The sequence below is a fragment of the Scomber japonicus genome, chromosome 6 (assembly GCF_027409825.1).
Source record: "Scomber japonicus isolate fScoJap1 chromosome 6, fScoJap1.pri, whole genome shotgun sequence".
Classification (NCBI taxonomy): domain Eukaryota; kingdom Metazoa; phylum Chordata; class Actinopteri; order Scombriformes; family Scombridae; genus Scomber; species Scomber japonicus.
In genome coordinates this window covers 31124402-31146783 of record NC_070583.1, presented here as the reverse complement: position 1 = coordinate 31146783, position 22382 = coordinate 31124402, and positions in this window count along the sequence as shown.

The following is a 22382-nucleotide window of genomic DNA, read 5'->3' as shown; positions in this document are numbered from 1 at the left end:
GGCATGTCTGTTTATAAGAATCTTCTTGCCCAGAAGAAAAAAGAGCGCTAACAACTACCCATAACTATGTTATAATAACTTATTATTTTACAGTATTTCTAAAAACTATCATAGTTATTTGTAAGAAAACGTTTATATTTGTAAAGTAAAGTAAAGTAAAAAGTAAAACAGGAAGTAAGAAAGTAAAACAGGAAGTAAAACAGGAAGTAAAAAGTTTTATTTATATAGCGCTGTTATATAACACAATGGCCAATACATAATAAAAACAAAGTACAGAACAATAGCAAGACATACATAAAATGAATAGAGTAGAGCAAAGGATGTAAGTAAGGAACAAAGTAAAACAGTGTGAGCTATACTATTTGAATTGGTGGTCAGTTACAGTTAGTTATTGTGATGTATTTTTAACTACTAAGGATATTAGAGTGTATATCATGTAATTACAGCACATGCTGCTGAATGGTGAAGATGACTAGAATCCTAAAAACCCAATTGATGCAAAAATTAGATTATAGTTTAGTCCAGGGGTGCACCTGGGTGTTTAGTGTGGAGGTGCTAACTCAAACTCCACGTACTCCGGTGGTAGTTAAACTCCGTTTGACACAGGTTGCATTTTACTTTTGACTTGTCAACTGAACCGTCTCGAAGTTTGTTTGTTTTTTACTTCCTGTTTTACTTCCTGTTTTACTTATTTACTTCCTGTTTTACTTCCTGTTTTACTTTCTTACTTCCTGTTTTACTTTTTACTTTACTTTACTTACTTTTAATGATTTTAAAGCTGATTATCATTTTAATATTGTATGTTTTAATGTTTCTCAAATTACGGTTTTCTTTTTTTACGTAAAGAACATTGAGTTGCCATTGTGTACGAAATGAGCTAAAAATAAAACCTTTTACTTCCGGTTTAACTTTTTTACTTCCGGTTTTACTTCCTTTTTACTTCCTTACTTCATTTGTTACTTCCCTTCCTTTTTTACTTCCTTATTCCGGTTTTACGTTTTTACTTCCGGTTTTACTTTTTACTTCCGGTTTTACTTCCAGTTTTATGTTGTTGTTGTTTTTTAAAGTTTTTTTCCAAATGTCAATCACCTGTAGATGAGCTTTGGTGGCCTTCAGTGGACATCAATTCCAAACTTATTATTTATGGGTACATTTTCTTTCTTTTTTTTCTTCCCTTTCTTTACACTTTAAAACATAAACATTTTTGTAGGTGTTTACAAAAGTGTCAGAGACACATGGTTACAGTATTACTTTGACTGATCATGGATACATTTAATAAAATGTGAGCAAATGACCAATTATCATATAAACTTCAGGAGGTATTTACAGTGAACCCTCGCTATATCGCGGTTCACCTTTCGCGACTTCGCTGTTTCGCAGATTTTTTTAGTGCAGTTTTTTTTTTTTTACAGTGCATTGTGTTCTGCATCCTGATTGGCTAAGGGACTGTAGACCAATTTCAACAGTCTCCGTGCCTCGTCTCTGTACAGCTTGCCAAATTTACATTTGCAATTTTCTCCATGACAAAACACACAATGTCGACAAGGGTGGCATGTCTGTTTATAAGAATCTTCTTGCCCAGAAGAAAAAAGAGCGCTAACAACTACCCATAACTATGTTATAATAACTTATTATTTTACAGTATTTCTAAAAACTATCATAGTTATTTGTAAGAAAACGTTTATATTTGTAAAGTAAAGTAAAGTAAAAAGTAAAACAGGAAGTAAGAAAGTAAAACAGGAAGTAAAACAGGAAGTAAAACAGGAAGTAAAACAGGAAGTAAAAAGTTTTATTTATATAGCGCTGTTATATAACACAATGGCCAATACATAATAAAAACAAAGTACAGAACAATAGCAAGACATACATAAAATGAATAGAGTAGAGCAAAGGATGTAAGTAAGGAACAAAGTAAAACAGTGTGAGCTATACTATTTGAATTGGTGGTCAGTTACAGTTAGTTATTGTGATGTATTTTTAACTACTAAGGATATTAGAGTGTATATCATGTAATTACAGCACATGCTGCTGAATGGTGAAGATGACTAGAATCCTAAAAACCCAATTGATGCAAAAATTAGATTATAGTTTAGTCCAGGGGTGCACCTGGGTGTTTAGTGTGGAGGTGCTAACTCAAACTCCACGTACTCCGGTGGTAGTTAAACTCCGTTTGACACAGGTTGCATTTTACTTTTGACTTGTCAACTGAACCGTCTCGAAGTTTGTTTGTTTTTTACTTCCTGTTTTACTTCCTGTTTTACTTATTTACTTCCTGTTTTACTTCCTGTTTTACTTTCTTACTTCCTGTTTTACTTTTTACTTTACTTTACTTACTTTTAATGATTTTAAAGCTGATTATCATTTTAATATTGTATGTTTTAATGTTTCTCAAATTACGGTTTTCTTTTTTTACGTAAAGAACATTGAGTTGCCATTGTGTACGAAATGAGCTAAAAATAAAACCTTTTACTTCCGGTTTAACTTTTTTACTTCCGGTTTTACTTCCTTTTTACTTCCTTACTTCATTTGTTACTTCCCTTCCTTTTTTACTTCCTTATTCCGGTTTTACGTTTTTACTTCCGGTTTTACTTTTTACTTCCGGTTTTACTTCCAGTTTTATGTTGTTGTTGTTTTTTAAAGTTTTTTTCCAAATGTCAATCACCTGTAGATGAGCTTTGGTGGCCTTCAGTGGACATCAATTCCAAACTTATTATTTATGGGTACATTTTCTTTCTTTTTTTTCTTCCCTTTCTTTACACTTTAAAACATAAACATTTTTGTAGGTGTTTACAAAAGTGTCAGAGACACATGGTTACAGTATTACTTTGACTGATCATGGATACATTTAATAAAATGTGAGCAAATGACCAATTATCATATAAACTTCAGGAGGTATTTACAGTGAACCCTCGCTATATCGCGGTTCACCTTTCGCGACTTCGCTGTTTCGCAGATTTTTTTAGTGCAGTTTTTTTTTTTTTTACAGTGCATTGTGTTCTGCATCCTGATTGGCTAAGGGACTGTAGACCAATTTCAACAGTCTCCGTGCCTCGTCTCTGTACAGCTTGCCAAATTTACATTTGCAATTTTCTCCATGACAAAACACACAATGTCGACAAGGGTGGCATGTCTGTTTATAAGAATCTTCTTGCCCAGAAGAAAAAAGAGCGCTAACAACTACCCATAACTATGTTATAATAACTTATTATTTTACAGTATTTCTAAAAACTATCATAGTTATTTGTAAGAAAACGTTTATATTTGTAAAGTAAAGTAAAGTAAAAAGTAAAACAGGAAGTAAGAAAGTAAAACAGGAAGTAAAACAGGAAGTAAAACAGGAAGTAAAAAGTTTTATTTATATAGCGCTGTTATATAACACAATGGCCAATACATAATAAAAACAAAGTACAGAACAATAGCAAGACATACATAAAATGAATAGAGTAGAGCAAAGGATGTAAGTAAGGAACAAAGTAAAACAGTGTGAGCTATACTATTTGAATTGGTGGTCAGTTACAGTTAGTTATTGTGATGTATTTTTAACTACTAAGGATATTAGAGTGTATATCATGTAATTACAGCACATGCTGCTGAATGGTGAAGATGACTAGAATCCTAAAAACCCAATTGATGCAAAAATTAGATTATAGTTTAGTCCAGGGGTGCACCTGGGTGTTTAGTGTGGAGGTGCTAACTCAAACTCCACGTACTCCGGTGGTAGTTAAACTCCGTTTGACACAGGTTGCATTTTACTTTTGACTTGTCAACTGAACCGTCTCGAAGTTTGTTTGTTTTTTACTTCCTGTTTTACTTCCTGTTTTACTTATTTACTTCCTGTTTTACTTCCTGTTTTACTTTCTTACTTCCTGTTTTACTTTTTACTTTACTTTACTTACTTTTAATGATTTTAAAGCTGATTATCATTTTAATATTGTATGTTTTAATGTTTCTCAAATTACGGTTTTCTTTTTTTACGTAAAGAACATTGAGTTGCCATTGTGTACGAAATGAGCTAAAAATAAAACCTTTTACTTCCGGTTTTACTTCCTTTTTACTTCCTTACTTCATTTGTTACTTCCCTTCCTTTTTTACTTCCTTATTCCGGTTTTACGTTTTTACTTCCGGTTTTACTTTTTACTTCCGGTTTTACTTCCAGTTTTATGTTGTTGTTGTTTTTTAAAGTTTTTTTTCCAAATGTCAATCACCTGTAGATGAGCTTTGGTGGCCTTCAGTGGACATCAATTCCAAACTTATTATTTATGGGTACATTTTCTTTCTTTTTTTTCTTCCCTTTCTTTACACTTTAAAACATAAACATTTTTGTAGGTGTTTACAAAAGTGTCAGAGACACATGGTTACAGTATTACTTTGACTGATCATGGATACATTTAATAAAATGTGAGCAAATGACCAATTATCATATAAACTTCAGGAGGTATTTACAGTGAACCCTCGCTATATCGCGGTTCACCTTTCGCGACTTCGCTGTTTCGCAGATTTTTTTAGTGCAGTTTTTTTTTTTTTTTACAGTGCATTGTGTTCTGCATCCTGATTGGCTAAGGGACTGTAGACCAATTTCAACAGTCTCCGTGCCTCGTCTCTGTACAGCTTGCCAAATTTACATTTGCAATTTTCTCCATGACAAAACACACAATGTCGACAAGGGTGGCATGTCTGTTTATAAGAATCTTCTTGCCCAGAAGAAAAAAGAGCGCTAACAACTACCCATAACTATGTTATAATAACTTATTATTTTACGGTATTTCTAAAAACTATCATAGTTATTTGTAAGAAAACGTTTATATTTGTAAAGTAAAGTAAAGTAAAAAGTAAAACAGGAAGTAAGAAAGTAAAACAGGAAGTAAAACAGGAAGTAAAACAGGAACAGATCAATGATGATTTTCTTTATATCCTCCCCAGTCCTCTCAGATATCCCGGCTACACAAAGGTTCCATCGTCTCGAGTAGGCGTCCATGTCGTTAACTTTGTCCCTAAGCTCCGTGCTCGCTTTCCCCAGGGTTGAAGCTTCAGCCTGGAGAGTGCTCACCTGGCCAGACATGTCTTCCATCCGTCCCCACAGAGCCTCCAGTGAGTCAGTGACATTTTTCGTTGTTTTAGTGTTTTCTTTAACTGCATCTTCGAGGGTTTGGAGACGCTTAAGGGACTCAATTTGTCTCTTCTCAATTCTCTCAAGGATGCTTAATGATATCTGGTCATAGTCCTCCACCTCATCACTCTGCGGTTTTTTGCTCTTCTTGGATTTTGGAACTTCAGGTAGCTGCTCCAAAGTCGGTTCACTTCCCTCGGCAATAAGGTTATCCATGACCTCAAGTTGTTCAAACAGGCAGTTTCGTGCATAGGAGTGCATCGTATTAATAAAATTTCTTTTGTCCATTACCTTCCGTGTGATGAATCCCAGCTCGAGGCAAAAAGTTTGTGAAGCACGTGGAGGAGGCGTTCCTCCGCTTGTTTTACGACTTCCTTAAAGTCTTTTCTTTCAATACCTGAGCAGGTAATACAAGGCCTCAGTATCTTGGCTTTTTTCCATAGAGGTAAAAGCTTTTAAAAGGTTTTTTTTTTTTTAGTTTATTAAGTTAGTCATGCAGTGCCACAAGGACCACTGTCTTAGGACGTCATCCTCTCACTTCTTTTTTACTTCCTTACTTCATTTGTTACTTCCTTATTCTGGTTTTACGTTTTGACTTCCGGTTTAACTTTTTACTTCCGGTTTAACTTTTTTTTACTTCCGGTTTAACTTTTTTACTTCCTTTTTTACTTCCGGTCTAAATTTTTTACTTCCGCTCTAACTTTTTTACTTCCGGTTTAACTTTTTTACTTCCGGTCTAAATTTTTTACTTCCGGTTTAACTTTTTTACTTCCGGTTTAACTTTTTACTTCCGGTTTAACTTTTTTTACTTCCTTTTTTACTTCCGGTCTAACTTTTTTACTTCCGGTCTAACTTTTTTACTTCCGGTCTAACTTTTTTACTTCCGGTTTAACTTTTTTTTACTTCCGGTTTAACTTTTTTACTTCCGGTTTAACTTTTTTTACTTCCGGTTTAACTTTTTTACTTCCTTTTTTACTTCCTGTTTTACTTTCTTACTTCATTTGTTACTTCCCTTCCTTTTTTACTTCCTTATTCCGGTTTTACGTTTTTACTTCCGGTTTAACTTTTTACTTCCGGTTTTACTTGCTGTTTTACGTTTTACTTCCGGTTTTACTTTTTTACTTCCGGTTTAACTTTTTATTTCCGGTTTTACTTCCTCTTTACTTCCTTACTTCATTTGTTACTTCCCTTCCTTTTTTACTTCCTTATTCCGGTTTTACGTTTTTACTTCCGGTTTTACTTTTTACTTCCGGTTTTACTTCCAGTTTTATGTTGTTGTTGTTTTTTAAAGTTTTTTTCCAAATGTCAATCACCTGTAGATGAGCTTTGGTGGCCTTCAGTGGACATCAATTCCAAACTTATTATTTATGGGTACATTTTCTTTCTTTTTTTTCTTCCCTTTCTTTACACTTTAAAACATAAACATTTTTGTAGGTGTTTACAAAAGTGTCAGAGACACATGGTTACAGTATTACTTTGACTGATCATGGATACATTTAATAAAATGTGAGCAAATGACCAATTATCATATAAACTTCAGGAGGTATTTACAGTGAACCCTCGCTATATCGCGGTTCACCTTTCGCGACTTCGCTGTTTCGCAGATTTTTTTAGTGCAGTTTTTTTTTTTTTTACAGTGCATTGTGTTCTGCATCCTGATTGGCTAAGGGACTGTAGACCAATTTCAACAGTCTCCGTGCCTCGTCTCTGTACAGCTTGCCAAATTTACATTTGCAATTTTCTCCATGACAAAACACACAATGTCGACAAGGGTGGCATGTCTGTTTATAAGAATCTTCTTGCCCAGAAGAAAAAAGAGCGCTAACAACTACCCATAACTATGTTATAATAACTTATTATTTTACAGTATTTCTAAAAACTATCATAGTTATTTGTAAGAAAACGTTTATATTTGTAAAGTAAAGTAAAGTAAAAAGTAAAACAGGAAGTAAGAAAGTAAAACAGGAAGTAAAACAGGAAGTAAAAAGTTTTATTTATATAGCGCTGTTATATAACACAATGGCCAATACATAATAAAAACAAAGTACAGAACAATAGCAAGACATACATAAAATGAATAGAGTAGAGCAAAGGATGTAAGTAAGGAACAAAGTAAAACAGTGTGAGCTATACTATTTGAATTGGTGGTCAGTTACAGTTAGTTATTGTGATGTATTTTTAACTACTAAGGATATTAGAGTGTATATCATGTAATTACAGCACATGCTGCTGAATGGTGAAGATGACTAGAATCCTAAAAACCCAATTGATGCAAAAATTAGATTATAGTTTAGTCCAGGGGTGCACCTGGGTGTTTAGTGTGGAGGTGCTAACTCAAACTCCACGTACTCCGGTGGTAGTTAAACTCCGTTTGACACAGGTTGCATTTTACTTTTGACTTGTCAACTGAACCGTCTCGAAGTTTGTTTGTTTTTTACTTCCTGTTTTACTTCCTGTTTTACTTATTTACTTCCTGTTTTACTTCCTGTTTTACTTTCTTACTTCCTGTTTTACTTTTTACTTTACTTTACTTACTTTTAATGATTTTAAAGCTGATTATCATTTTAATATTGTATGTTTTAATGTTTCTCAAATTACGGTTTTCTTTTTTTACGTAAAGAACATTGAGTTGCCATTGTGTACGAAATGAGCTAAAAATAAAACCTTTTACTTCCGGTTTAACTTTTTTACTTCCGGTTTTACTTCCTTTTTACTTCCTTACTTCATTTGTTACTTCCCTTCCTTTTTTACTTCCTTATTCCGGTTTTACGTTTTTACTTCCGGTTTTACTTTTTACTTCCGGTTTTACTTCCAGTTTTATGTTGTTGTTGTTTTTTAAAGTTTTTTTCCAAATGTCAATCACCTGTAGATGAGCTTTGGTGGCCTTCAGTGGACATCAATTCCAAACTTATTATTTATGGGTACATTTTCTTTCTTTTTTTTCTTCCCTTTCTTTACACTTTAAAACATAAACATTTTTGTAGGTGTTTACAAAAGTGTCAGAGACACATGGTTACAGTATTACTTTGACTGATCATGGATACATTTAATAAAATGTGAGCAAATGACCAATTATCATATAAACTTCAGGAGGTATTTACAGTGAACCCTCGCTATATCGCGGTTCACCTTTCGCGACTTCGCTGTTTCGCAGATTTTTTTAGTGCAGTTTTTTTTTTTTTTACAGTGCATTGTGTTCTGCATCCTGATTGGCTAAGGGACTGTAGACCAATTTCAACAGTCTCCGTGCCTCGTCTCTGTACAGCTTGCCAAATTTACATTTGCAATTTTCTCCATGACAAAACACACAATGTCGACAAGGGTGGCATGTCTGTTTATAAGAATCTTCTTGCCCAGAAGAAAAAAGAGCGCTAACAACTACCCATAACTATGTTATAATAACTTATTATTTTACAGTATTTCTAAAAACTATCATAGTTATTTGTAAGAAAACGTTTATATTTGTAAAGTAAAGTAAAGTAAAAAGTAAAACAGGAAGTAAGAAAGTAAAACAGGAAGTAAAACAGGAAGTAAAACAGGAAGTAAAAAGTTTTATTTATATAGCGCTGTTATATAACACAATGGCCAATACATAATAAAAACAAAGTACAGAACAATAGCAAGACATACATAAAATGAATAGAGTAGAGCAAAGGATGTAAGTAAGGAACAAAGTAAAACAGTGTGAGCTATACTATTTGAATTGGTGGTCAGTTACAGTTAGTTATTGTGATGTATTTTTAACTACTAAGGATATTAGAGTGTATATCATGTAATTACAGCACATGCTGCTGAATGGTGAAGATGACTAGAATCCTAAAAACCCAATTGATGCAAAAATTAGATTATAGTTTAGTCCAGGGGTGCACCTGGGTGTTTAGTGTGGAGGTGCTAACTCAAACTCCACGTACTCCGGTGGTAGTTAAACTCCGTTTGACACAGGTTGCATTTTACTTTTGACTTGTCAACTGAACCGTCTCGAAGTTTGTTTGTTTTTTACTTCCTGTTTTACTTCCTGTTTTACTTATTTACTTCCTGTTTTACTTCCTGTTTTACTTTCTTACTTCCTGTTTTACTTTTTACTTTACTTTACTTACTTTTAATGATTTTAAAGCTGATTATCATTTTAATATTGTATGTTTTAATGTTTCTCAAATTACGGTTTTCTTTTTTTACGTAAAGAACATTGAGTTGCCATTGTGTACGAAATGAGCTAAAAATAAAACCTTTTACTTCCGGTTTTACTTCCTTTTTACTTCCTTACTTCATTTGTTACTTCCCTTCCTTTTTTACTTCCTTATTCCGGTTTTACGTTTTTACTTCCGGTTTTACTTTTTACTTCCGGTTTTACTTCCAGTTTTATGTTGTTGTTGTTTTTTAAAGTTTTTTTTCCAAATGTCAATCACCTGTAGATGAGCTTTGGTGGCCTTCAGTGGACATCAATTCCAAACTTATTATTTATGGGTACATTTTCTTTCTTTTTTTTCTTCCCTTTCTTTACACTTTAAAACATAAACATTTTTGTAGGTGTTTACAAAAGTGTCAGAGACACATGGTTACAGTATTACTTTGACTGATCATGGATACATTTAATAAAATGTGAGCAAATGACCAATTATCATATAAACTTCAGGAGGTATTTACAGTGAACCCTCGCTATATCGCGGTTCACCTTTCGCGACTTCGCTGTTTCGCAGATTTTTTTAGTGCAGTTTTTTTTTTTTTTTACAGTGCATTGTGTTCTGCATCCTGATTGGCTAAGGGACTGTAGACCAATTTCAACAGTCTCCGTGCCTCGTCTCTGTACAGCTTGCCAAATTTACATTTGCAATTTTCTCCATGACAAAACACACAATGTCGACAAGGGTGGCATGTCTGTTTATAAGAATCTTCTTGCCCAGAAGAAAAAAGAGCGCTAACAACTACCCATAACTATGTTATAATAACTTATTATTTTACGGTATTTCTAAAAACTATCATAGTTATTTGTAAGAAAACGTTTATATTTGTAAAGTAAAGTAAAGTAAAAAGTAAAACAGGAAGTAAGAAAGTAAAACAGGAAGTAAAACAGGAAGTAAAACAGGAACAGATCAATGATGATTTTCTTTATATCCTCCCCAGTCCTCTCAGATATCCCGGCTACACAAAGGTTCCATCGTCTCGAGTAGGCGTCCATGTCGTTAACTTTGTCCCTAAGCTCCGTGCTCGCTTTCCCCAGGGTTGAAGCTTCAGCCTGGAGAGTGCTCACCTGGCCAGACATGTCTTCCATCCGTCCCCACAGAGCCTCCAGTGAGTCAGTGACATTTTTCGTTGTTTTAGTGTTTTCTTTAACTGCATCTTCGAGGGTTTGGAGACGCTTAAGGGACTCAATTTGTCTCTTCTCAATTCTCTCAAGGATGCTTAATGATATCTGGTCATAGTCCTCCACCTCATCACTCTGCGGTTTTTTGCTCTTCTTGGATTTTGGAACTTCAGGTAGCTGCTCCAAAGTCGGTTCACTTCCCTCGGCAATAAGGTTATCCATGACCTCAAGTTGTTCAAACAGGCAGTTTCGTGCATAGGAGTGCATCGTATTAATAAAATTTCTTTTGTCCATTACCTTCCGTGTGATGAATCCCAGCTCGAGGCAAAAAGTTTGTGAAGCACGTGGAGGAGGCGTTCCTCCGCTTGTTTTACGACTTCCTTAAAGTCTTTTCTTTCAATACCTGAGCAGGTAATACAAGGCCTCAGTATCTTGGCTTTTTTCCATAGAGGTAAAAGCTTTTAAAAGGTTTTTTTTTTTTTAGTTTATTAAGTTAGTCATGCAGTGCCACAAGGACCACTGTCTTAGGACGTCATCCTCTCACTTCTTTTTTACTTCCTTACTTCATTTGTTACTTCCTTATTCTGGTTTTACGTTTTGACTTCCGGTTTAACTTTTTACTTCCGGTTTAACTTTTTTTTACTTCCGGTTTAACTTTTTTACTTCCTTTTTTACTTCCGGTCTAAATTTTTTACTTCCGCTCTAACTTTTTTACTTCCGGTTTAACTTTTTTACTTCCGGTCTAAATTTTTTACTTCCGGTTTAACTTTTTTACTTCCGGTTTAACTTTTTACTTCCGGTTTAACTTTTTTTACTTCCTTTTTTACTTCCGGTCTAACTTTTTTACTTCCGGTCTAACTTTTTTACTTCCGGTCTAACTTTTTTACTTCCGGTTTAACTTTTTTTTACTTCCGGTTTAACTTTTTTACTTCCGGTTTAACTTTTTTTACTTCCGGTTTAACTTTTTTACTTCCTTTTTTACTTCCTGTTTTACTTTCTTACTTCATTTGTTACTTCCCTTCCTTTTTTACTTCCTTATTCCGGTTTTACGTTTTTACTTCCGGTTTAACTTTTTACTTCCGGTTTTACTTGCTGTTTTACGTTTTACTTCCGGTTTTACTTTTTTACTTCCGGTTTAACTTTTTATTTCCGGTTTTACTTCCTCTTTACTTCCTTACTTCATTTGTTACTTCCCTTCCTTTTTTACTTCCTTATTCCGGTTTTACGTTTTTACTTCCGGTTTTACTTTTTACTTCCGGTTTTACTTCCAGTTTTATGTTGTTGTTGTTTTTTAAAGTTTTTTTCCAAATGTCAATCACCTGTAGATGAGCTTTGGTGGCCTTCAGTGGACATCAATTCCAAACTTATTATTTATGGGTACATTTTCTTTCTTTTTTTTCTTCCCTTTCTTTACACTTTAAAACATAAACATTTTTGTAGGTGTTTACAAAAGTGTCAGAGACACATGGTTACAGTATTACTTTGACTGATCATGGATACATTTAATAAAATGTGAGCAAATGACCAATTATCATATAAACTTCAGGAGGTATTTACAGTGAACCCTCGCTATATCGCGGTTCACCTTTCGCGACTTCGCTGTTTCGCAGATTTTTTTAGTGCAGTTTTTTTTTTTTTTACAGTGCATTGTGTTCTGCATCCTGATTGGCTAAGGGACTGTAGACCAATTTCAACAGTCTCCGTGCCTCGTCTCTGTACAGCTTGCCAAATTTACATTTGCAATTTTCTCCATGACAAAACACACAATGTCGACAAGGGTGGCATGTCTGTTTATAAGAATCTTCTTGCCCAGAAGAAAAAAGAGCGCTAACAACTACCCATAACTATGTTATAATAACTTATTATTTTACAGTATTTCTAAAAACTATCATAGTTATTTGTAAGAAAACGTTTATATTTGTAAAGTAAAGTAAAGTAAAAAGTAAAACAGGAAGTAAGAAAGTAAAACAGGAAGTAAAACAGGAAGTAAAAAGTTTTATTTATATAGCGCTGTTATATAACACAATGGCCAATACATAATAAAAACAAAGTACAGAACAATAGCAAGACATACATAAAATGAATAGAGTAGAGCAAAGGATGTAAGTAAGGAACAAAGTAAAACAGTGTGAGCTATACTATTTGAATTGGTGGTCAGTTACAGTTAGTTATTGTGATGTATTTTTAACTACTAAGGATATTAGAGTGTATATCATGTAATTACAGCACATGCTGCTGAATGGTGAAGATGACTAGAATCCTAAAAACCCAATTGATGCAAAAATTAGATTATAGTTTAGTCCAGGGGTGCACCTGGGTGTTTAGTGTGGAGGTGCTAACTCAAACTCCACGTACTCCGGTGGTAGTTAAACTCCGTTTGACACAGGTTGCATTTTACTTTTGACTTGTCAACTGAACCGTCTCGAAGTTTGTTTGTTTTTTACTTCCTGTTTTACTTCCTGTTTTACTTATTTACTTCCTGTTTTACTTCCTGTTTTACTTTCTTACTTCCTGTTTTACTTTTTACTTTACTTTACTTACTTTTAATGATTTTAAAGCTGATTATCATTTTAATATTGTATGTTTTAATGTTTCTCAAATTACGGTTTTCTTTTTTTACGTAAAGAACATTGAGTTGCCATTGTGTACGAAATGAGCTAAAAATAAAACCTTTTACTTCCGGTTTAACTTTTTTACTTCCGGTTTTACTTCCTTTTTACTTCCTTACTTCATTTGTTACTTCCCTTCCTTTTTTACTTCCTTATTCCGGTTTTACGTTTTTACTTCCGGTTTTACTTTTTACTTCCGGTTTTACTTCCAGTTTTATGTTGTTGTTGTTTTTTAAAGTTTTTTTCCAAATGTCAATCACCTGTAGATGAGCTTTGGTGGCCTTCAGTGGACATCAATTCCAAACTTATTATTTATGGGTACATTTTCTTTCTTTTTTTTCTTCCCTTTCTTTACACTTTAAAACATAAACATTTTTGTAGGTGTTTACAAAAGTGTCAGAGACACATGGTTACAGTATTACTTTGACTGATCATGGATACATTTAATAAAATGTGAGCAAATGACCAATTATCATATAAACTTCAGGAGGTATTTACAGTGAACCCTCGCTATATCGCGGTTCACCTTTCGCGACTTCGCTGTTTCGCAGATTTTTTTAGTGCAGTTTTTTTTTTTTTTTTTACAGTGCATTGTGTTCTGCATCCTGATTGGCTAAGGGACTGTAGACCAATTTCAACAGTCTCCGTGCCTCGTCTCTGTACAGCTTGCCAAATTTACATTTGCAATTTTCTCCATGACAAAACACACAATGTCGACAAGGGTGGCATGTCTGTTTATAAGAATCTTCTTGCCCAGAAGAAAAAAGAGCGCTAACAACTACCCATAACTATGTTATAATAACTTATTATTTTACAGTATTTCTAAAAACTATCATAGTTATTTGTAAGAAAACGTTTATATTTGTAAAGTAAAGTAAAGTAAAAAGTAAAACAGGAAGTAAGAAAGTAAAACAGGAAGTAAAACAGGAAGTAAAACAGGAAGTAAAACAGGAAGTAAAAAGTTTTATTTATATAGCGCTGTTATATAACACAATGGCCAATACATAATAAAAACAAAGTACAGAACAATAGCAAGACATACATAAAATGAATAGAGTAGAGCAAAGGATGTAAGTAAGGAACAAAGTAAAACAGTGTGAGCTATACTATTTGAATTGGTGGTCAGTTACAGTTAGTTATTGTGATGTATTTTTAACTACTAAGGATATTAGAGTGTATATCATGTAATTACAGCACATGCTGCTGAATGGTGAAGATGACTAGAATCCTAAAAACCCAATTGATGCAAAAATTAGATTATAGTTTAGTCCAGGGGTGCACCTGGGTGTTTAGTGTGGAGGTGCTAACTCAAACTCCACGTACTCCGGTGGTAGTTAAACTCCGTTTGACACAGGTTGCATTTTACTTTTGACTTGTCAACTGAACCGTCTCGAAGTTTGTTTGTTTTTTACTTCCTGTTTTACTTCCTGTTTTACTTATTTACTTCCTGTTTTACTTTCTTACTTCCTGTTTTACTTTTTACTTTACTTTACTTACTTTTAATGATTTTAAAGCTGATTATCATTTTAATATTGTATGTTTTAATGTTTCTCAAATTACGGTTTTCTTTTTTTACGTAAAGAACATTGAGTTGCCATTGTGTACGAAATGAGCTAAAAATAAAACCTTTTACTTCCGGTTTTACTTCCTTTTTACTTCCTTACTTCATTTGTTACTTCCCTTCCTTTTTTACTTCCTTATTCCGGTTTTACGTTTTTACTTCCGGTTTTACTTTTTACTTCCGGTTTTACTTCCAGTTTTATGTTGTTGTTGTTTTTTAAAGTTTTTTTTCCAAATGTCAATCACCTGTAGATGAGCTTTGGTGGCCTTCAGTGGACATCAATTCCAAACTTATTATTTATGGGTACATTTTCTTTCTTTTTTTTCTTCCCTTTCTTTACACTTTAAAACATAAACATTTTTGTAGGTGTTTACAAAAGTGTCAGAGACACATGGTTACAGTATTACTTTGACTGATCATGGATACATTTAATAAAATGTGAGCAAATGACCAATTATCATATAAACTTCAGGAGGTATTTACAGTGAACCCTCGCTATATCGCGGTTCACCTTTCGCGACTTCGCTGTTTCGCAGATTTTTTTAGTGCAGTTTTTTTTTTTTTTTACAGTGCATTGTGTTCTGCATCCTGATTGGCTAAGGGACTGTAGACCAATTTCAACAGTCTCCGTGCCTCGTCTCTGTACAGCTTGCCAAATTTACATTTGCAATTTTCTCCATGACAAAACACACAATGTCGACAAGGGTGGCATGTCTGTTTATAAGAATCTTCTTGCCCAGAAGAAAAAAGAGCGCTAACAACTACCCATAACTATGTTATAATAACTTATTATTTTACGGTATTTCTAAAAACTATCATAGTTATTTGTAAGAAAACGTTTATATTTGTAAAGTAAAGTAAAGTAAAAAGTAAAACAGGAAGTAAGAAAGTAAAACAGGAAGTAAAACAGGAAGTAAAACAGGAACAGATCAATGATGATTTTCTTTATATCCTCCCCAGTCCTCTCAGATATCCCGGCTACACAAAGGTTCCATCGTCTCGAGTAGGCGTCCATGTCGTTAACTTTGTCCCTAAGCTCCGTGCTCGCTTTCCCCAGGGTTGAAGCTTCAGCCTGGAGAGTGCTCACCTGGCCAGACATGTCTTCCATCCGTCCCCACAGAGCCTCCAGTGAGTCAGTGACATTTTTCGTTGTTTTAGTGTTTTCTTTAACTGCATCTTCGAGGGTTTGGAGACGCTTAAGGGACTCAATTTGTCTCTTCTCAATTCTCTCAAGGATGCTTAATGATATCTGGTCATAGTCCTCCACCTCATCACTCTGCGGTTTTTTGCTCTTCTTGGATTTTGGAACTTCAGGTAGCTGCTCCAAAGTCGGTTCACTTCCCTCGGCAATAAGGTTATCCATGACCTCAAGTTGTTCAAACAGGCAGTTTCGTGCATAGGAGTGCATCGTATTAATAAAATTTCTTTTGTCCATTACCTTCCGTGTGATGAATCCCAGCTCGAGGCAAAAAGTTTGTGAAGCACGTGGAGGAGGCGTTCCTCCGCTTGTTTTACGACTTCCTTAAAGTCTTTTCTTTCAATACCTGAGCAGGTAATACAAGGCCTCAGTATCTTGGCTTTTTTCCATAGAGGTAAAAGCTTTTAAAAGTTTTTTTTTTTTTTTAGTTTATTAAGTTAGTCATGCAGTGCCACAAGGACCACTGTCTTAGGACGTCATCCTCTCACTTCTTTTTTACTTCCTTACTTCTTTTTTACTTCCTTACTTCATTTGTTACTTCCTTATTCTGGTTTTACGTTTTGACGTCCGGTTTAACTTTTTACTTCCGGTTTTACTTTTTACTTCCGGTTTAACTTTTTTACTTCCTTTTTTACTTCCGGTCTAACTTTTTTACTTCCGGTCTAACTTTTTTTACTTCCTTTTTTACTTCCGGTCTAACTTTTTTACTTCCGGTCTAACTTTTTTACTTCCGGTCTAACTTTTTACTTCCGGTCTAACTTTTTTTACTTCCGGTCTAACTTTTTTACTTCCGGTTTAACTTTTTTTACTTCCGGTTTAACTTTTTTACTTCCTTTTTTACTTCCTCTTTACTTCCTTACTTCATTTGTTACTTCCCTTCCTTTTTTACTTCCTTATTCCGGTTTTACGTTTTTACTTCCGGTTTAACTTTTTACTTCCGGTTTTACTTGCTGTTTTACGTTTTACTTCCGGTTTTACTTTTTTACTTCCGGTTTAACTTTTTATTTCCGGTTTTACTTCCTCTTTACTTCCTTACTTCATTTGTTACTTCCCTTCCTTTTTTACTTCCTTATTCCGGTTTTACGTTTTTTCTTCCGGTTTTACTTTTTACTTCCGGTTTTACTTCCAGTTTTATGTTGTTGTTGTTTTTTAAAGTTTTTTTCCAAATGTCAATCACCTGTAGATGAGCTTTGGTGGCCTTCAGTGGACATCAATTCCAAACTTATTATTTATGGGTACATTTTCTTTCTTTTTTTTCTTCCCTTTCTTTACACTTTAAAACAAACATTTTTGTAGGTGTTTACAAAAGTGTCAGAGACACATGGTTACAGTATTACTTTGACTGATCATGGATACATTTAATAAAATGTGAGCAAATGACCAATTATCATATAAACTTCAGGAGGTATTTACAGTGAACCCTCGCTATATCGCGGTTCACCTTTCGCGACTTCGCTGTTTCGCAGATTTTTTTAGTGCAGTTTTTTTTTTTTTTACAGTGCATTGTGTTCTGCATCCTGATTGGCTAAGGGACTGTAGACCAATTTCAACAGTCTCCGTGCCTCGTCTCTGTACAGCTTGCCAAATTTACATTTGCAATTTTCTCCATGACAAAACACACAATGTCGACAAGGGTGGCATGTCTGTTTATAAGAATCTTCTTGCCCAGAAGAAAAAAGAGCGCTAACAACTACCCATAACTATGTTATAATAACTTATTATTTTACAGTATTTCTAAAAACTATCATAGTTATTTGTAAGAAAACGTTTATATTTGTAAAGTAAAGTAAAGTAAAAAGTAAAACAGGAAGTAAGAAAGTAAAACAGGAAGTAAAACAGGAAGTAAAACAGGAAGTAAAAAGTTTTATTTATATAGCGCTGTTATATAACACAATGGCCAATACATAATAAAAACAAAGTACAGAACAATAGCAAGACATACATAAAATGAATAGAGTAGAGCAAAGGATGTAAGTAAGGAACAAAGTAAAACAGTGTGAGCTATACTATTTGAATTGGTGGTCAGTTACAGTTAGTTATTGTGATGTATTTTTAACTACTAAGGATATTAGAGTGTATATCATGTAATTACAGCACATGCTGCTGAATGGTGAAGATGACTAGAATCCTAAAAACCCAATTGATGCAAAAATTAGATTATAGTTTAGTCCAGGGGTGCACCTGGGTGTTTAGTGTGGAGGTGCTAACTCAAACTCCACGTACTCCGGTGGTAGTTAAACTCCGTTTGACACAGGTTGCATTTTACTTTTGACTTGTCAACTGAACCGTCTCGAAGTTTGTTTGTTTTTTACTTCCTGTTTTACTTCCTGTTTTACTTATTTACTTCCTGTTTTACTTCCTGTTTTACTTTCTTACTTCCTGTTTTACTTTTTACTTTACTTTACTTACTTTTAATGATTTTAAAGCTGATTATCATTTTAATATTGTATGTTTTAATGTTTCTCAAATTACGGTTTTCTTTTTTTACGTAAAGAACATTGAGTTGCCATTGTGTACGAAATGAGCTAAAAATAAAACCTTTTACTTCCGGTTTTACTTCCTTTTTACTTCCTTACTTCATTTGTTACTTCCCTTCCTTTTTTACTTCCTTATTCCGGTTTTACGTTTTTACTTCCGGTTTTACTTTTTACTTCCGGTTTTACTTCCAGTTTTATGTTGTTGTTGTTTTTTAAAGTTTTTTTCCAAATGTCAATCACCTGTAGATGAGCTTTGGTGGCCTTCAGTGGACATCAATTCCAAACTTATTATTTATGGGTACATTTTCTTTCTTTTTTTTCTTCCCTTTCTTTACACTTTAAAACATAAACATTTTTGTAGGTGTTTACAAAAGTGTCAGAGACACATGGTTACAGTATTACTTTGACTGATCATGGATACATTTAATAAAATGTGAGCAAATGACCAATTATCATATAAACTTCAGGAGGTATTTACAGTGAACCCTCGCTATATCGCGGTTCACCTTTCGCGACTTCGCTGTTTCGCAGATTTTTTTAGTGCAGTTTTTTTTTTTTTTTACAGTGCATTGTGTTCTGCATCCTGATTGGCTAAGGGACTGTAGACCAATTTCAACAGTCTCCGTGCCTCGTCTCTGTACAGCTTGCCAAATTTACATTTGCAATTTTCTCCATGACAAAACACACAATGTCGACAAGGGTGGCATGTCTGTTTATAAGAATCTTCTTGCCCAGAAGAAAAAAGAGCGCTAACAACTACCCATAACTATGTTATAATAACTTATTATTTTACGGTATTTCTAAAAACTATCATAGTTATTTGTAAGAAAACGTTTATATTTGTAAAGTAAAGTAAAGTAAAAAGTAAAACAGGAAGTAAGAAAGTAAAACAGGAAGTAAAACAGGAAGTAAAACAGGAACAGATCAATGATGATTTTCTTTATATCCTCCCCAGTCCTCTCAGATATCCCGGCTACACAAAGGTTCCATCGTCTCGAGTAGGCGTCCATGTCGTTAACTTTGTCCCTAAGCTCCGTGCTCGCTTTCCCCAGGGTTGAAGCTTCAGCCTGGAGAGTGCTCACCTGGCCAGACATGTCTTCCATCCGTCCCCACAGAGCCTCCAGTGAGTCAGTGACATTTTTCGTTGTTTTAGTGTTTTCTTTAACTGCATCTTCGAGGGTTTGGAGACGCTTAAGGGACTCAATTTGTCTCTTCTCAATTCTCTCAAGGATGCTTAATGATATCTGGTCATAGTCCTCCACCTCATCACTCTGCGGTTTTTTGCTCTTCTTGGATTTTGGAACTTCAGGTAGCTGCTCCAAAGTCGGTTCACTTCCCTCGGCAATAAGGTTATCCATGACCTCAAGTTGTTCAAACAGGCAGTTTCGTGCATAGGAGTGCATCGTATTAATAAAATTTCTTTTGTCCATTACCTTCCGTGTGATGAATCCCAGCTCGAGGCAAAAAGTTTGTGAAGCACGTGGAGGAGGCGTTCCTCCGCTTGTTTTACGACTTCCTTAAAGTCTTTTCTTTCAATACCTGAGCAGGTAATACAAGGCCTCAGTATCTTGGCTTTTTTCCATAGAGGTAAAAGCTTTTAAAAGGGTTTTTTTTTTTTTAGTTTATTAAGTTAGTCATGCAGTGCCACAAGGACCACTGTCTTAGGACGTCATCCTCTCACTTCTTTTTTACTTCCTTACTTCATTTGTTACTTCCTTATTCTGGTTTTACGTTTTGACTTCCGGTTTAACTTTTTACTTCCGGTTTAACTTTTTTTTACTTCCGGTTTAACTTTTTTACTTCCTTTTTTACTTCCGGTCTAAATTTTTTACTTCCGGTCTAAATTTTTTACTTCCGGTCTAACTTTTTTTACTTCCGGTCTAACTTTTTTACTTCCGGTTTAACTTTTTTTACTTCCGGTTTAACTTTTTTTACTTCCGGTTTAACTTTTTTTACTTCCGGTTTAACTTTTTTACTTCCTTTTTTACTTCCTCTTTACTTCCTTACTTCATTTGTTACTTCCCTTCCTTTTTTACTTCCTTATTCCGGTTTTACGTTTTTACTTCCGGTTTAACGTTTTACTTCCTTTTTTACTTCCGGTCTAACTTTTTTACTTCCGGTCTAACTTTTTTACTTCCGGTCTAACTTTTTACTTCCGGTCTAACTTTTTTTACTTCCGGTCTAACTTTTTTACTTCCTTTTTTACTTCCGGTCTAACTTTTTTACTTCCGGTTTAACTTTTTTTACTTCCGGTTTAACTTTTTTACTTCCTTTTTTACTTCCGGTCTAACTTTTTTACTTCCGTTTTTACTTCCGGTCTAACTTTTTTACTTCCGGTCTAACTTTTTTTACTTCCGGTCTAACTTTTTTACTTCCGGTTTAACTTTTTTTACTTCCGGTTTAACTTTTTTACTTCCTTTTTTACTTCCTCTTTACTTCCTTACTTCATTTGTTACTTCCCTTCCTTTTTTACTTCCTTATTCCGGTTTTACGTTTTTACTTCCGGTTTAACTTTTTACTTCCGGTTTTACTTGCTGTTTTACGTTTTACTTCCGGTTTTACTTTTTTACTTCCGGTTTAACTTTTTATTTCCGGTTTTACTTCCTCTTTACTTCCTTACTTCATTTGTTACTTCCCTTCCTTTTTTACTTCCTTATTCCGGTTTTACGTTTTTTCTTCCGGTTTTACTTTTTACTTCCGGTTTTACTTCCAGTTTTATGTTGTTGTTGTTTTTTAAAGTTTTTTTCCAAATGTCAATCACCTGTAGATGAGCTTTGGTGGCCTTCAGTGGACATCAATTCCAAACTTATTATTTATGGGTACATTTTCTTTCTTTTTTTTCTTCCCTTTCTTTACACTTTAAAACAAACATTTTTGTAGGTGTTTACAAAAGTGTCAGAGACACATGGTTACAGTATTACTTTGACTGATCATGGATACATTTAATAAAATGTGAGCAAATGACCAATTATCATATAAACTTCAGGAGGTATTTACAGTGAACCCTCGCTATATCGCGGTTCACCTTTCGCGACTTCGCTGTTTCGCAGATTTTTTTAGTGCAGTTTTTTTTTTTTTTACAGTGCATTGTGTTCTGCATCCTGATTGGCTAAGGGACTGTAGACCAATTTCAACAGTCTCCGTGCCTCGTCTCTGTACAGCTTGCCAAATTTACATTTGCAATTTTCTCCATGACAAAACACACAATGTCGACAAGGGTGGCATGTCTGTTTATAAGAATCTTCTTGCCCAGAAGAAAAAAGAGCGCTAACAACTACCCATAACTATGTTATAATAACTTATTATTTTACAGTATTTCTAAAAACTATCATAGTTATTTGTAAGAAAACGTTTATATTTGTAAAGTAAAGTAAAGTAAAAAGTAAAACAGGAAGTAAGAAAGTAAAACAGGAAGTAAAACAGGAAGTAAAACAGGAAGTAAAAAGTTTTATTTATATAGCGCTGTTATATAACACAATGGCCAATACATAATAAAAACAAAGTACAGAACAATAGCAAGACATACATAAAATGAATAGAGTAGAGCAAAGGATGTAAGTAAGGAACAAAGTAAAACAGTGTGAGCTATACTATTTGAATTGGTGGTCAGTTACAGTTAGTTATTGTGATGTATTTTTAACTACTAAGGATATTAGAGTGTATATCATGTAATTACAGCACATGCTGCTGAATGGTGAAGATGACTAGAATCCTAAAAACCCAATTGATGCAAAAATTAGATTATAGTTTAGTCCAGGGGTGCACCTGGGTGTTTAGTGTGGAGGTGCTAACTCAAACTCCACGTACTCCGGTGGTAGTTAAACTCCGTTTGACACAGGTTGCATTTTACTTTTGACTTGTCAACTGAACCGTCTCGAAGTTTGTTTGTTTTTTACTTCCTGTTTTACTTCCTGTTTTACTTATTTACTTCCTGTTTTACTTCCTGTTTTACTTTCTTACTTCCTGTTTTACTTTTTACTTTACTTTACTTACTTTTAATGATTTTAAAGCTGATTATCATTTTAATATTGTATGTTTTAATGTTTCTCAAATTACGGTTTTCTTTTTTTACGTAAAGAACATTGAGTTGCCATTGTGTACGAAATGAGCTAAAAATAAAACCTTTTA